Consider the following 14,075-nt stretch of genomic DNA (forward strand, 5'->3'; position numbering starts at 1 on the left):
TCCCAACTGCCTAGAAGCACAGTGGGGATCATGATTAGGTTCTGAGCAGCAGTACTTTCTCACTCTTAAAGAACCAATCACTGGCAAGACTGAAAATCAGCAAATGAAGAATCTGGATGCCCAGTGTTCTAATTTGGAGGTTCTCAAACTTGACCGTGCACCTAAAACACCTGGAGGGCTTGTTAACACACAAATTGTTGAACGGCATCCCCAGAGTTTGATTCATCAGGCCTGGGGGTGGGGCAGGGGTGTGAGAATGTGTGGTTTCTAAGAAGTTGACACTATGATTGTCCCTCAGCTTCAAATTCAGCCTCCGTGCTCTGCCTAGTGATGCTGGAGCTGGGACTCTGCTAAGCAGTTTTGGTCTTGCCAACTGACTCCCTGTTAGGCTCCACCAACAGACTGCAAGGCTGGAGGAGGAAGGGAGCAGCTCCTCCTGTCTGCTTCCTGTGGGCTTCCCACGTGCTTGTGGTCCCTGTATTGCCTCGGCATGCTGCTTCATTCTGGCAGCAGCAGTTCCTTCCCATAGCAACAGCCAAATCCACTTTGCAGTTTCCTAGCATTTCCAACATGAGCTTCATTGTGTCCCCTCCCCAGAGACACCGGCCAGCTGATGCTGGGTCCCAGGCCCTCTGAGTTCAGAGACATCAGCAGCTGAACAGCATTTCTTATTAGAGATTTGATTAGCTATGTGCAGTCCCAAATGAAGGGATGCACAACCTACCAGAATGGTATAAAGATTACCTTAAACTGAAGACATATGAGATACAGCAAGATGCAGAAAGAAGCCTTTTCTGAGATTCCCTTTATCTGATTAAAGGTAAAGCTTTCTGAGGACAAAGCTGCCATAAATCCTTTCTGGGGAGCTTCCAGCCAGGAAGGAAACTAACCTACAGCACCTGGTGAGAAACTGCGTACACAAACTTTATTAGAAGCTGCCATAACTTCTAAAATTACTCTTTATATCCTTCACTTAATCATGTCCCTTTTCTCCATAATAATTTTTCTTCACACACTTTTGTTCTAACCTCTTTTTTTTCTCTTTAGGCCAAATATGTACTGTTTAAGTATCATCGTTGGCAACTGAACTGAATGGAACTGTCAACCTAAACAATAGACAGTGGCATCTGTACTATGTATTAAAAAAAGCGAAAAACTACCTCCCTAAAAAACAAACCCCATTCAAGTGAAGTCTTTTGTATCCTATGCAAAGTATGATAGGCATTGCCATAAAACTACTGACTCCCTCAAAAAAATCCAAGTTTTAATTCCATTTATGTTTTCATCTGCTTTAGTTTAGTGAAAAGATTCCTCTCTAGGCTTAAATTCTGACTCTGCCAATTACCAGTTGTGTAATGTTGAAAAAGTTACTGCAACCTCTCTGAAGTTTTTTTGAAAAATGGAGATAATAACGCATACCATTATTAAATAAGAAAATTTTTGCAGAAGTATTTTGTCATCACAATTATTATTTATCTGATTTTATTTCTATTAAATAGCAAAACGATGGAATTAAAATAATTTTGTTTAGCCTGAAAACCTCATCAGTTAGGATCACGAATGTGTACTATAATAGAGAACAAGTGACTTGGAGAATGGTCGAGTGTTAGCAAATGTTTGGTTATGAATTTTTAGTAGGCTAGAAGCCATAGCAGAGCTGGTGCTACACTTTACTTGGGTTTTTAATCCTCTTGAGATATGGCTGTTGGTTCCAAGAGACATCAAATAAACCATTTAGGAACCTATCTAGGGTTAATTACTCAAAAGTCCCCCCAGCTTAAGGGTATGACCTTCAATTGACCCTAAAGGCAACTGACCCCCAAAGGAAACTTGAGGTGGAGGACTGAAAACTCTCCACTCACATCTTTATAAGCCCATGTTACAGGATGAAGAATGGCTAAAACAATGCCACTGTGGATAGGTCTCCTGGAGTTTTTGTTTAGTCATTAAGTCTTGGGTCTCCCTTTGTTTCCTGACTACCTTGGAAAATACTAACAAACATTCCAGAAAACACTAGCAATTATTTCTTTGAAACTAAGATAAGCAAAACTAGAGAGGCACTGAATGCAATCATGATTAACTGAGAATCATAAAAGTTTTTAGTCATTTACAGTGGAGTTTAGGCAAATTTAGTATACATAGTTTTGACTATTGCCCTGTTTTAAAAATAAAGCTCAATTCAATTCTTTCCTTTTCAATTGCTGCAATACAGATTGCTCTGGAAGTTTGATTTCTGCAAACTAAAGCTGTTAAATCATTTGTCTTGGAAGGTTTTATAAGGGAAAAAAAAAAAACCATCCCCAAAACATCACGCTGTCTAGGTTTGGAGTAAGACAGGTTAGCCATAACTGCCAGGGAAGCTCCTTCTTTTCTTTTTTTCAGACTGCAAGCCAATTTTTAATATTATTAGTTAGACCTAGGTTTGTTCTCTGTGAATTTCCATGTTTTAATAAATGAGTAATTACATAAATAGATTCTTAGTTGGTTGATCCACCAGCCCTGAAAAACTGCTCAGAATGGAGCAATCATATTACTCTGGCTGTCTTTCAGTCTCTGTCAAAGTCCTTAATGAAATTTTATTTGATAAAGTCACTTACGACACAGTGTGCTATTTTAAAATCTTAAAAGTTTACTCTTTTCTTCCCAAAATACCAAAGTGGTTTAAACCAGGTTATATCTGGTATCTTATCTTACATGTGCATAAGTGTATTGGGAGAATTATAGTATTGGGATATTTCATTTGTGATCATCGAATCTAACTCCTTAATTTCATAAATGGGGCAACTTAGGTTCCCAGGGCCTCACAGATTTGCCCAGAGTTGTATAGCTAGCTAATGGCAGGGCCAAATCTTAGAACCCAGGTCTCCTGATCCAATTTTGTTTGTACAACTTCTTATGTCACCTGAGCGTAGAAAAAATTAAATTTTGGTGATACTGTTGCTTCTTTAAATGCAAGGAAAAGACAGTTAAAGGGATACACTTAAAAGATAGTAAAACTTTTATAATATCTCTTTAGAAGTAACTTTTATATACGAAGGTATAGATTATTTTTCAAACTTAGCAAAGGAAATTAACCAATTTATGTTACTTGTATACTTGTATACCATATATATATGGTATCTGCCAATAATGTTTGGGCATATCATCTCTCTGCCATACTGCAGAGTTATAATATCCACTTTCAGTCTAACCCAATTTAATTGAACAAAATCCTAAGTAAGTTTTCTCAGACCTTGGGTACTAAATATTATATATTAATACAACCTCCTTTGGCCTAAGGGTAGTTAAGACCTGAATGATAAAATAGTAAAATAATGACTACGGGAACTGTGCTTTTGTAGGTTAGAGTAGGGTAAGTTAAGGACCTTCTGGTGTCCCTCATAATTTCAAGGCATGTAGGGAAATAGCTGTATGTCTTTGAAATCCTTACTTGATGCTTGGAATTGAATGTGGAGAGAATCAGGGCTTATCACTCTCACATGAAGTGAGTTTATTTAGGTTTTGGCTAATTTTTTTTAAGATTACAGACTCTAAAATTAGATTGGTTTTACTACTACGTTATCTGCATAATTTTGGGTAAATAGCCCCTATGCGTGCCTTTCACCCTATCTCCAATTTCTAGATCTAGCAATTTACCCTATGGTAAAAGGGTAAATAACATAGTATAGTGATAAATAAACAGAGTATAGCTGTCCATATATCATCTTCATCACTGTCACCTCAATCAAAATCTTTCAGTAAACAAAATCTGAATTGTTTCTATGTCAAATCTAAACTCCTCTTCCTGGCTCAGGCCCCCTCATAACTAGGCCCTATTTTTACCATTCAGTCTTGCTTCCTACTTACTCTCCGCTCATTACCATCAAATATACATATATATATATATATATGTACTCCAATTCAAATATAAAACTTACTGAAGGCTAGGCACAATACTACTTTAGGTACCCAATAAAAATCTGTTGAAGATAAAGCTTAGTTTGAGTCAGAGATCCTGCCTTAACTAAAACTTTAACGTTACTTAATACCATGAGAGTGCTTTCAGATAGCATTTCTGAGAAATGATTGATACTGCTTTCAGCTATAATTATGAATATTAGTTTAAAATTTAAAAACATATATGAGGAGAAAAATGTGTGACTCTATCCACCAATATTTACTGAAGTCTCAGAAAGTATCAAAGTAATTATTCTCGTCACTTATACTCCTGAGCATGAAAGCATCTGACCTCTAAGCATGGTACTTCTCTTAAAAACTTCTGTTACTTCTAGTTGCCTATAGTTCTTATTTGGGTGTATGAGGCTCTTTAATTCTGTTCCCAATCTAGCTCTCAAACCAAATATTTTACCATTCCCATCTGTAAAGGAGAGACGGTCCATACAGGCAGACACTTGGCCCGGGGAGCCCCACTGCCTGCTGGGAAATCTGCTGAGTCAGATAGAGGGGCTGGAGAAGCCTAGACTCTGCTTGTGAGGAGTGTGTGCGTGCTGGCTTGCTAACAATCAGGGCAAAAAGAAACCAGCACTGGCGGGTGCCACCTTGCCACACTTCCCAATCCGAAGGGGTGAACGCCTGGGTCCCGCTTACTCCACACCTCAGCCTGGTGTGAGATAAGGGCAGAGATGCAATCTAGCTGCATACAGACTGGGCCGCCTGAGATGGATCTGGGCCAAACTGCAGAGACCACTGTCAGTGCACACATGCGGGTGGTGGATCAAACTGAGCAGACACTGTCAGTGCTGCACCGGGCGGTGCCACAATTACGTGCAGTGGCTAACTGCCAAATCTCCAAGTCCCTGGGAGAGGACTCGATATAGCTGCACAGAGACAACCTGAAGGGTCTGAGGTGTGGTCTGGGGAGAACCTCGGAGCCTGTGGTAGGTGTGTGGACAGCAGGGGCGGGTCGGCTGCAGCAGACTTGGTCAGCGCATGCACAGGTGGTGCCATAAAAAAGCAGAGTGGCTGGATGCTGCGTCTTGAGCAGACAGGCCCTGGGCAGGAGTACGCAGTGGTACGTTTCCCGTGGGAGTGCTCTGGCTCCAGCTCCACCCACTTCGCACTGCAGGGTGGAGCTGGATGTGGGGCTGGCAGGTCCTGGTAGAGGTCTACCACAGAGGCTACCCAGGTCCCAGGTGCAGCACAGCAACCTCAATTCCTGCAGTCACAGCCTCCAGCCCCAGCCTACTCCGCACCACAGCCTAGCACTAGGTCTGGGATGAACACAACAGAGAAAGGGACAAGACCATGGGCTGCTTCTGGGCGAAACCGTGGGCAACTACAGGTGCATAGGTTCACTGTGACTACACAGGCCTTATATGCTTCTGCGGTCACCTCCTTTGGGGCAGAGCACACACTCGAGGGCAACTGAACCTAACTGCACCCAACCATTAGGGCTTCTTCAACAACTGGGGAGCAGACACTGCCCCCAACAGGGTGGTGACAGCCATGGAGCAAAGAGGAAGCCCTGCCCCTCATCTAGCACAGGTTCTGCACACCACAACACCTATTACAACCCCTATCAATGGGATAACAGCCAGCACACTCTGAAGAAAGAAGTGGCTGGCATCTATACCAAAACAAGCCCTTGCACCAAAAATAACACTCACACAGTCTACACGGGGAAACACCCCTTCAAGATCAAAGTAGATAATGGTTTCTCCTAAATTCACAGAGACAGAGAAAGTTAAAAAACAGAGGAACTACTCCAAATAAAAAGAACAAGAGAAATCTCCTGAAAGAACAAATAATGAAACAGACCTCACCAGTCTATTAAACCCTGAGTCCAAAAATGAGGTAATAAAAATGCTGATTTAAGAAAGATTATTGGGACTTCCCTGGTGGCACAGTGGTTAAGAATCTGCCTGCTAATGCAAGGGAAACGGGTTTGATCCCTAGTCTGGGAAGATCCCACATGCTGTGGAGCAACTAAGCCCATGTGCCACAACTACTGAGCCTGCGTGATACAACTGCTGAAGCCCATGTGCCTACAGCCCATGCTCTGCAAAAGAGAAGCCACCACAATGAGAAGCCCACATGCTGCAACGAAGAGTAGGCCCCGCTCACCACAAATAAAGAAAGCCCACACGCAGCAACAAAGACCCAACGCAGCCAAAAATAAAGTTAAAACAAAGATTATTAATAAAATTCAGATTATTAATAAAATGAAATTTACTAAGATCATTAATAAAATAAATAAAAGTTTATTTATTAATAAAATAAAAAAGACTATTAGTAAAATTCATATCACTGTAACAAGGAACTATAAACTAAAAATGAACCAAACAGACAATTCAATTACTGAGATAAAAACCAATCTAGAAGCAATGAATAGCAGACTAAATGACACAGAAGGAATAAGTAATCTAGAAGACAGAATAATGGCAATCACCCAATCAGAACAGCAGACAGAAAGACAAATGAAAAAAAATGAAAGCAACATACGAGATCTATGGGATATGTAAAGTGTGCCAACCTATGCACAGAAGGAGAAAAGAGAAAAAAGGGTATCAAAAATGTATTTGAAGAAATTATGGCTGAAAACTTTCCAAACCTTAAGAAGGAAACATATATCCAGGTACAGGAAACAAAGAGGGTCCCAAACAACATGAACACACACAAAGACATATCATAATTAAAATGGCAAAAGTTAAAGTGAGGATTCTAAAGGCAGCAGGAGAAAAACAAAGAGTCACTTACAAGGGAATCCCATAAGGCTATCAGCTGATTTCTCTGCAGAAACTCTGCAGGCCAGAAGGGAGTGACATGATATATTCAAAGACCTGAAAGGGAAAAACCTGCAACCTAGGATACTCTACCCAGCAAGATTATCATTTAGGAGAGAAAGAATGTCTCAGACAAGCAAAAACTAAAAGAATTCAGCAATACTAAACCTATCCTAAAAGAAATACTGAAAGGTCTTCTCTAAATAGAAAAGAAGCAAGAACCTATAGAAAAAGAAAAACACAATAGGATAGGCAAATATATGAAAGGATTGAAAATTAAATAAGCAAGCACAATTTAAAAAACAATAAAAAAATTGTAAAAGTGATAACTAGAACAAACAGTAAAAGGGTAAGCATGAAGATGCAAAACAGGATATCAAAATCACAAAAAGTGGGGGAAGGGAGTATAAAAATGTAAATCTTTTAGAATGTGTTTGAACTTGCATGACTATCAATTTAAAGCAGATACAGTTATGGGTCAACATACTTGTAAACCAGGGTAGCCACAAATCAAAAACATACAATAGATTCAAAAAAACTAAAAAGAAAGAAACTCAAGCAAACTAAAAAAGAAAACCATCAAATCACAAAAGGAAAAATAAAAGAAGAAATGAGCCAAAAAGAGCTACAAAAACAACTGGAAAACAAGGTTTTAAATGGCAACAAGTACATACCTATCAATAATTACTTTATGTGTCAATGGACTAAATGCTCTGATCAGAAGACACAGAGTGACAGACTGGATTAAAAAAAAAAACAACCTATAATATGCTGTGGACAAGAGACTCACTTTAGGGTGAAATACACACACAGGTTGAAAGTGAGGGGATGGAAAAAGATATTTCATGCAAACGGAAACCAGAAAGCAGGGGTAGCAATACTCGTATCGGACAAAACAGACTTTTTAAAAAAGTCTACAAAGAAAGACAAAGATGGACACTTTATAATGATGAAAGGGATCAATACAAAAAACCTGATATTACACTGTAACATATATGCACCCAATATAAGAGCACTTAAATATATAAAACAAATACATAACAGACATAAAGGGAGAAACTGACAAAAATACAATAATGGTAGGAGACTTTAACACCCCACTGATATAAACAGACAAATATTACAGACAGAAAATCAATAAAGCAACAGAGGTCCTAAATGACACAATAGACCAGTTGGACTTAATTGATGTCTACAGGACACTACATCCAAAAAAACCAAAATAAACATTCTTCTCAAGTGCTCATGGAACATTCTCTAGGATAAAACACATACTAGGACACAAAACAAGCCTCAACAAATTTAAGAGGATAGAATTTACCTCAAGCATCTTTTCTGACTACATGAAACTAGAAATTAACCACAGAAAGAAAATTGGGAAAAGAATGAACACATGGAGACTAAACAATATGCTACTAAAAAACCAATGGGTCAACAATGAAATCAAAGAGGAAATCAGAAAATACCCTGAGACAGACGAAAATAAAAACACAACCTTACAAAATCCATAGGATGCAGCAAAAGCAGTTCTATGAGGGAAGTTCATAGCGATACGGGACTTCTTCAAGAAACAAGAAAAATCTCAAATAAACGACCTAACCTACCAACTGAAAGATTTTTAGAAAAAGAAGAATGCACAAAATCCAAAGTCAGCAAAGTCAGCAGAAGGAAAGAAATAATAAAGATCAGAGAGGAAATAGAAGAGAGATCCAAAAAAACAAGAGAAAAGATCAATAAAGGCAAGAGCTGCATTTTTGAAAAGATAAACAAAATTGACAAACCTCTAGGCAGGTTCATCAAGAAAAAAAAGAGAACCCAAATAAACAAATTAAGAAATGAAAGAGAAGAAATAACAACTGATACCACCAGAAATAAGAAAATAAAATCCTAAGAGAATCCTATGAACAGTTATATGCCAACAAATTGAACAACCTAGAAGAAATGGACAAATTTTAGAAACATACAGCCTGCCAAAACTGAGTCAAGAAGAAATAGGTAACTTGAAAAGACCAACCTCTAGATGTGAAACAGAATCTGTAATTAAAAAAACTGCAAACAATAACCCAGGACTGGACGGCTTCACTGGGGGATTCTACCAAACACAGAAAGAAGAACTTATACCTATCCTCCTCAAACTATTCCAAAAAACTGAGGCGGAGGGAACACTCCCAAATTCATTCTATGAAGTGACCATCACCGTAATACCAAAACCAGACAAAGACACTACAAAAAAAGAAAATTACAGGCCAACATCTTCGAAGAACACAGATGCAAAAATCGTCAACAAGATACTAGAAAACCGAATCCAACAATACATACAAAGATCAAAAACCAAGACCAAGTTGAATTAATTCCAGGGTTGCAAGAATGGTTCAACATATGCAAATCAATCAACGTGACATACCACATTAACAAAAGGAAAGACAAAAACCACATGGTCATCTCAACAGATGCAGAAAAAGCATTCCACAACATTCAACATCCATTCATGATAAAAACTCTCAACAAAGTGGGTATAGAGGGAAAATATCTCTGTAATAAAAGCCATTTAAGACAAACTCACAGGCAACATAATACTCAATGGTGAAAAGCTGAAAGCCATCCCACTAAATTCTGGAACAAGATAAGGATGCCCACTCTCACCATTTCTATTCAACATAGTATTGGCAGTCCTAGCCACAGCAATGAGACAAGAAATAAAAAGTATCCAAACCAGAAGGGAAGAGGCAAAATTGTATTTATATGCAGATGACATGATACTCCATATAGGAAACCCTAAAGACTCCACACAAAACTATTAGAGGTTTACCTCCTCCCAGAAATACATCAAAAACACAAAGACAAGTGGAATGATTCACACAGAACATCTAGTGAATGCTGGCAGAGTGGTCAAGAAAACTTCCACATAACCGAGTTAAGACAAAAGAATAAAGGAAAAAAAAGAGAGAGAAAGGAATCCAATGGGACCTGAGCCCCAGGGAGGGAGCTGTGAAGGAGGAAAGCATCAAATAAAATACAAGGGAATCCCCATAAGGTTAACAGCTGAGTTTTCAGCAGTAACTATTCAGGCAAGAAGGAAGTGGCACGATATATTTAAAGAGATGAAAGGGAAAAACCTAGAACAAAGAATAATGTATCCAGTAAGGCTCTCGTTCAGATTCGATGGGGAAATCAAAACCTTTACAGACAAGCAAAAGCTAAGAGAATTCAGCACCACCAAACTAGCTTTACAATAAATGGTAAAGAAACTTCTCTAAGCAGAAAAGGTCACAACTAGAAAATAGAAAATTATGAATGAGAAGGCTCACTGGTAAAGGCAAACATACAGTTAAGGTTGGAAATCATCTACACACAAATATGATAGGAAAACCAGAAATTGTGAGCAAAGCAGAGTACAAACGGAGGATATTGGAAATGGTTTGGAAATTAAGAGACCAGCAACTTAAAACAATCTCATATATTTATGGCCTGCTACATCAAAACCTCATGGGAACTGCAAACCAAAAATCTGCAATAGATACACACACAAAAAAAGAAAAAGCAATCCAAACACAACAGAAAAGATAGTCATTAAATCACAAGAGAACAAAAGAGGAAGGGAAGGAAAAAAAACCTACAAAAACAAACCCAAAACAACTAACAAAATGGCAATAAGAACATACATATCGATAATTACCTTAAATGTAAATGGATTAAATGGCCCAACCAAAAGACGGAGACTGGCTGAATGGATACAAAAACAAGACCCATATATACGCAGTCTACAAGAGACACATTTCAGATCCAGGGACTTATACAGACTGAAAGTGAGGGGATGGAAAAAGGTATTCCATGCAAATGGAAATCAAAAGAAAGCTGGAGCAACAATACTCAAATCAGACAAAACAGACTTTATAGACTGTTATAAGAGACAAAGAAGGCTACTACATAAGGATCAACGGATCAGTATAAGAAAATATAACAACTGTAAATACATATGCACCCAATAGAGAGGAACTCAACGTATGAGGCAAATGTTAACAGCCATAAAAGGAGAAATTGACAGTAGCACAATAATAGTGGGGGACTTTAACAACCCACTTTCATCAACAGACAGATCATCCAGACAGAAAATCAATAAGGAAACACAGACCTTAAATAACACATTAGACCACATAGACTTAATTGATATTTACAGAACTTTCCATCTGAAAGCAGCAGAATACACGTTCTTCTCAAGTGCACATGGAACATTCTCCTGGATAGAGCACATCTTGGGCCACAAATCAAGCCTCAGTAAATTTAAGAAAACTGAAATTATATAAAGCAACTTTTCCAACCACAACGTTTTGAGATTAGAAATCACATACAAGAAGAAAACTGTAAAAAAACACAAACATGTGGATACTAAACAGCCAATGGACCACTGAAGAATTCTAAGAGGAAATCAAAAAATACCTAGAGACAAATTACAATGAAAACACAATGATCCAAAACCTGTGGGACACAGCAAAAGCAGTTCTAAGAGGGAAGTTTATAGTGATACAAGCTTATCTAGGAAACAAGAAAAATCTCAAATATACACCCTAACCTTGTACCTAAAACAACTAGAGAAAGACGAGCAAACAAAACCCCAAGTTAGTTGAAGGAAAGAAACCATAAGGATCAGAGCTGAAATAAATGAAACAGAGATGAAGAAAACAACAGCAAAGATCAAAACTAAAAGATGGCTCTGTGAAAAGATAAACAGATCTGATAAATCTTTTCCCAGACTCATCAAGAAAAAAAGGGAGAGAACTCAAATCAATAAAATTAGAAATAAAAAAGAAGTTACAATGGACAACACAGAAATACATGAGATCATATGAGACTACTAAAAGCAACTATATGCCAATAAAATGGACAAATTCTAAGAAAGGTCCAATCTCCCTAGACTGAACCAGGAAGAAATAGAAAATATGAACAGACCAATCACAAATACTGAAATTGAAGCTGTGATTAAAAAACCCCCACCAAACAAACGTCCAGGACCAGGTGGCTTCACAGGCGAATTCTACCAAACATTTAGAGAAGAGTTAACACCTCTCCTTCTGAAACTCTTCCAAGAAATTGTAGAGGAAGGAACATTCCTAAATTCATTCCATGAGGCCAAAACCAGACAAAGATACCACACACACACACAAAAAATTCACAGGCCAAATATCACTGATGAACATACACACAAAAATCCTCAATCAAATACTAGCGAACTGAATCCAACAATACATTAAAAGAATCATACACCATGATCAAGTGGGATTTATCCCAGGGATGCAAGGATTCTTAAATATCCGCAACTCAATCAGTGTGATAAACAACATTAAGAAACTGAAGAATAAAAATAAAAAAACCCTATGATCATCTCAATAGATGCACAAAAAGCTTTTGACAAAATTGAACACTGATTTATGATAAAAACTATCAAGAAAGTAGGCACAGAGGGAACCTACCTCAACATAATAAAGGCTACATATGACAACCCTACAGCTAACATCATTCTCAATGGTGAAAAGCTGAAAGCATTTCCTGTAAGATCAGGAACAAGACAAGGATGTACACGCTCACCATTTTTATTCAACGTAATTTTGGAAGTCTTAGTTACAGCAATCAGAGAAGAGAAAGATATAAAAGGGATCCAAATTGGAGAAGTAGAACTATCACTGTTTGCAGATGACATGAGATTATACACAGGAAATCCTAAAGATGCTACCAGAAAACTACTAGAGTTCATCAATGAATTCAGTAAAGTTGCAGGATACAAAATTAACACACAAAAATATCTTGCATTCCTATACACTAACAATGAAAGATCAGAAAGAGAAATTAAAGAAACAATCCCTCTTACCATTGCATCAAAAAGAATAACACACCTACCAACGAAAGAACGACAATCCAAAACCTTTGGGATGCATTAAAAGCAGTTCTAAGAGGGAAGTTTATAGTGATACAAGCTTATTTCAGGGAACAAGAAAAATCTAAGGAGGCAAAAGACCTGTACTCTGAAAACTATAATGTGCTGATGAAAGAAATGGAAGATGACACAAACAGATGGAGAGACATACCATGTTCTTGGATTGGAAAAATCAATATTGTGAAAATGACTATACTACCCAAAGCAATCTACAGATTCAATGCAATCCCTATCCAATTACCAATGGCATTTTTCACAGAACTAGAATAAAAAATTTTACAATTTGTATGAAACACCAAAGAACCTGAAGAGCCAAAGCAATCTTGAGAAAGAAAAATGGAGCTGGAGGAATCAGGATCCCTGACTTCAGACTATACTACAAAGCTACCGTAACCAAGACAGTATGGTACTGGCACAAAAATGGAAATATACATCAATGTAACAGGATAGAAAGCCCAGAGATAAACCCACCCACCTATGGTCACCTAATCTATGACAAAGGAGGCAAGAATACGCAATGGAGAAAACACAGACTCTTCAATAAGTGGTGGTGGGAAAATTGGACAGCTACAAGTAAAAGAATGAAATTAGAGGGCTTCCCTGGTGGCGCAGTGGTTGAGAGTCCGCCTGCTGATGCAGGGAACACGGGTTCATGCCCCGGTCCGGGAAGATCCCACGTGCCGCGGAGTGGCTGGGGGCCTGTGAGCCATGGCTGCTGAGCCTGCGCGTCTGGAGCCTGTGCTCCACAACGGGAGAGGCCACAACAGTGAGAGGCCCGTATACCGCAAAAAAAAAAAAAAAAAAAAGAATGAAATTAGAACACTCCCTAACACCATACACAAAAATAAACTCAAAATGGATTAAAGACCTAAATGTAAAGCTGGACATTATAAAACTCTTAGAGGAAAACATAGGCAGAACACTCTTTGACATAAATCTAAGCAAGATTTTTTCTGGAGATTTTATCGAAGATGGCGGAAGAGTAAGACGCGGAGATCACCTTCCTCCCCACAGATACACCAGAAATACATCTAAACGTGGAACAACTCCTACTGAACACCTGCTGAATGCTGGCAGAAGACCTCAGACATCCCAAAAGGCAAGAAACCCCCCATGTACCTGGGTAGGGAAAAAGAATAAAGAATAAACAGAGACAAAAGGATAGGGACCGGACCTGCACCAGTGGGAGGGAGCTGTGAAGGAGGAAAGGTTTCCACACACTAGAAGCCCCTTTGCGGATGGAGACTGTGGGTGGCGGAGGAGGAAAGCTTCGGAGCCGCGGAGGAGAGCACAGCAACGGGTGCAGGGGGCAGAGCGGCAAGATTCCCCCACAGAGGATCAGTGCCGACTGGCACTCACCAGCCCTAGAGGCCTGTCTGATCCCCCGCCGGGGGGGTGGGGCTGGGAGCTGAGGCTCGGGCTTC

General features: G+C 38.9%; 2 protein-coding genes across 4 annotated transcripts in view; one reads left to right on the forward strand and one right to left on the reverse strand.

The window, feature by feature from the left end:
* FGF2 (fibroblast growth factor 2) overlaps positions 1-14,075 on the forward strand; it is a 90,609-nt gene that overhangs the window by 64,824 nt on the left and 11,710 nt on the right. The window lies entirely within an intron of this gene.
* Positions 1-14,075, reverse strand: part of NUDT6 (nudix hydrolase 6) — a 41,241-nt gene that overhangs the window by 9,826 nt on the left and 17,340 nt on the right. Inside the window, exon 1 of one of the 3 annotated variants that reach the window (XM_060148672.1) lies at positions 745-844. The exons of the other annotated variants lie outside the window; for them this stretch is intronic. The gene's annotated coding sequence lies outside the window, so the exon portion shown is untranslated. Of the gene's footprint in view, positions 1-744; positions 845-14,075 lie in introns of those variants that run through there. 3 annotated transcript variants of the gene reach the window in all.

The sequence above is a fragment of the Lagenorhynchus albirostris genome, chromosome 4 (assembly GCF_949774975.1).
Source record: "Lagenorhynchus albirostris chromosome 4, mLagAlb1.1, whole genome shotgun sequence".
NCBI lineage: Eukaryota > Metazoa > Chordata > Mammalia > Artiodactyla > Delphinidae > Lagenorhynchus > Lagenorhynchus albirostris.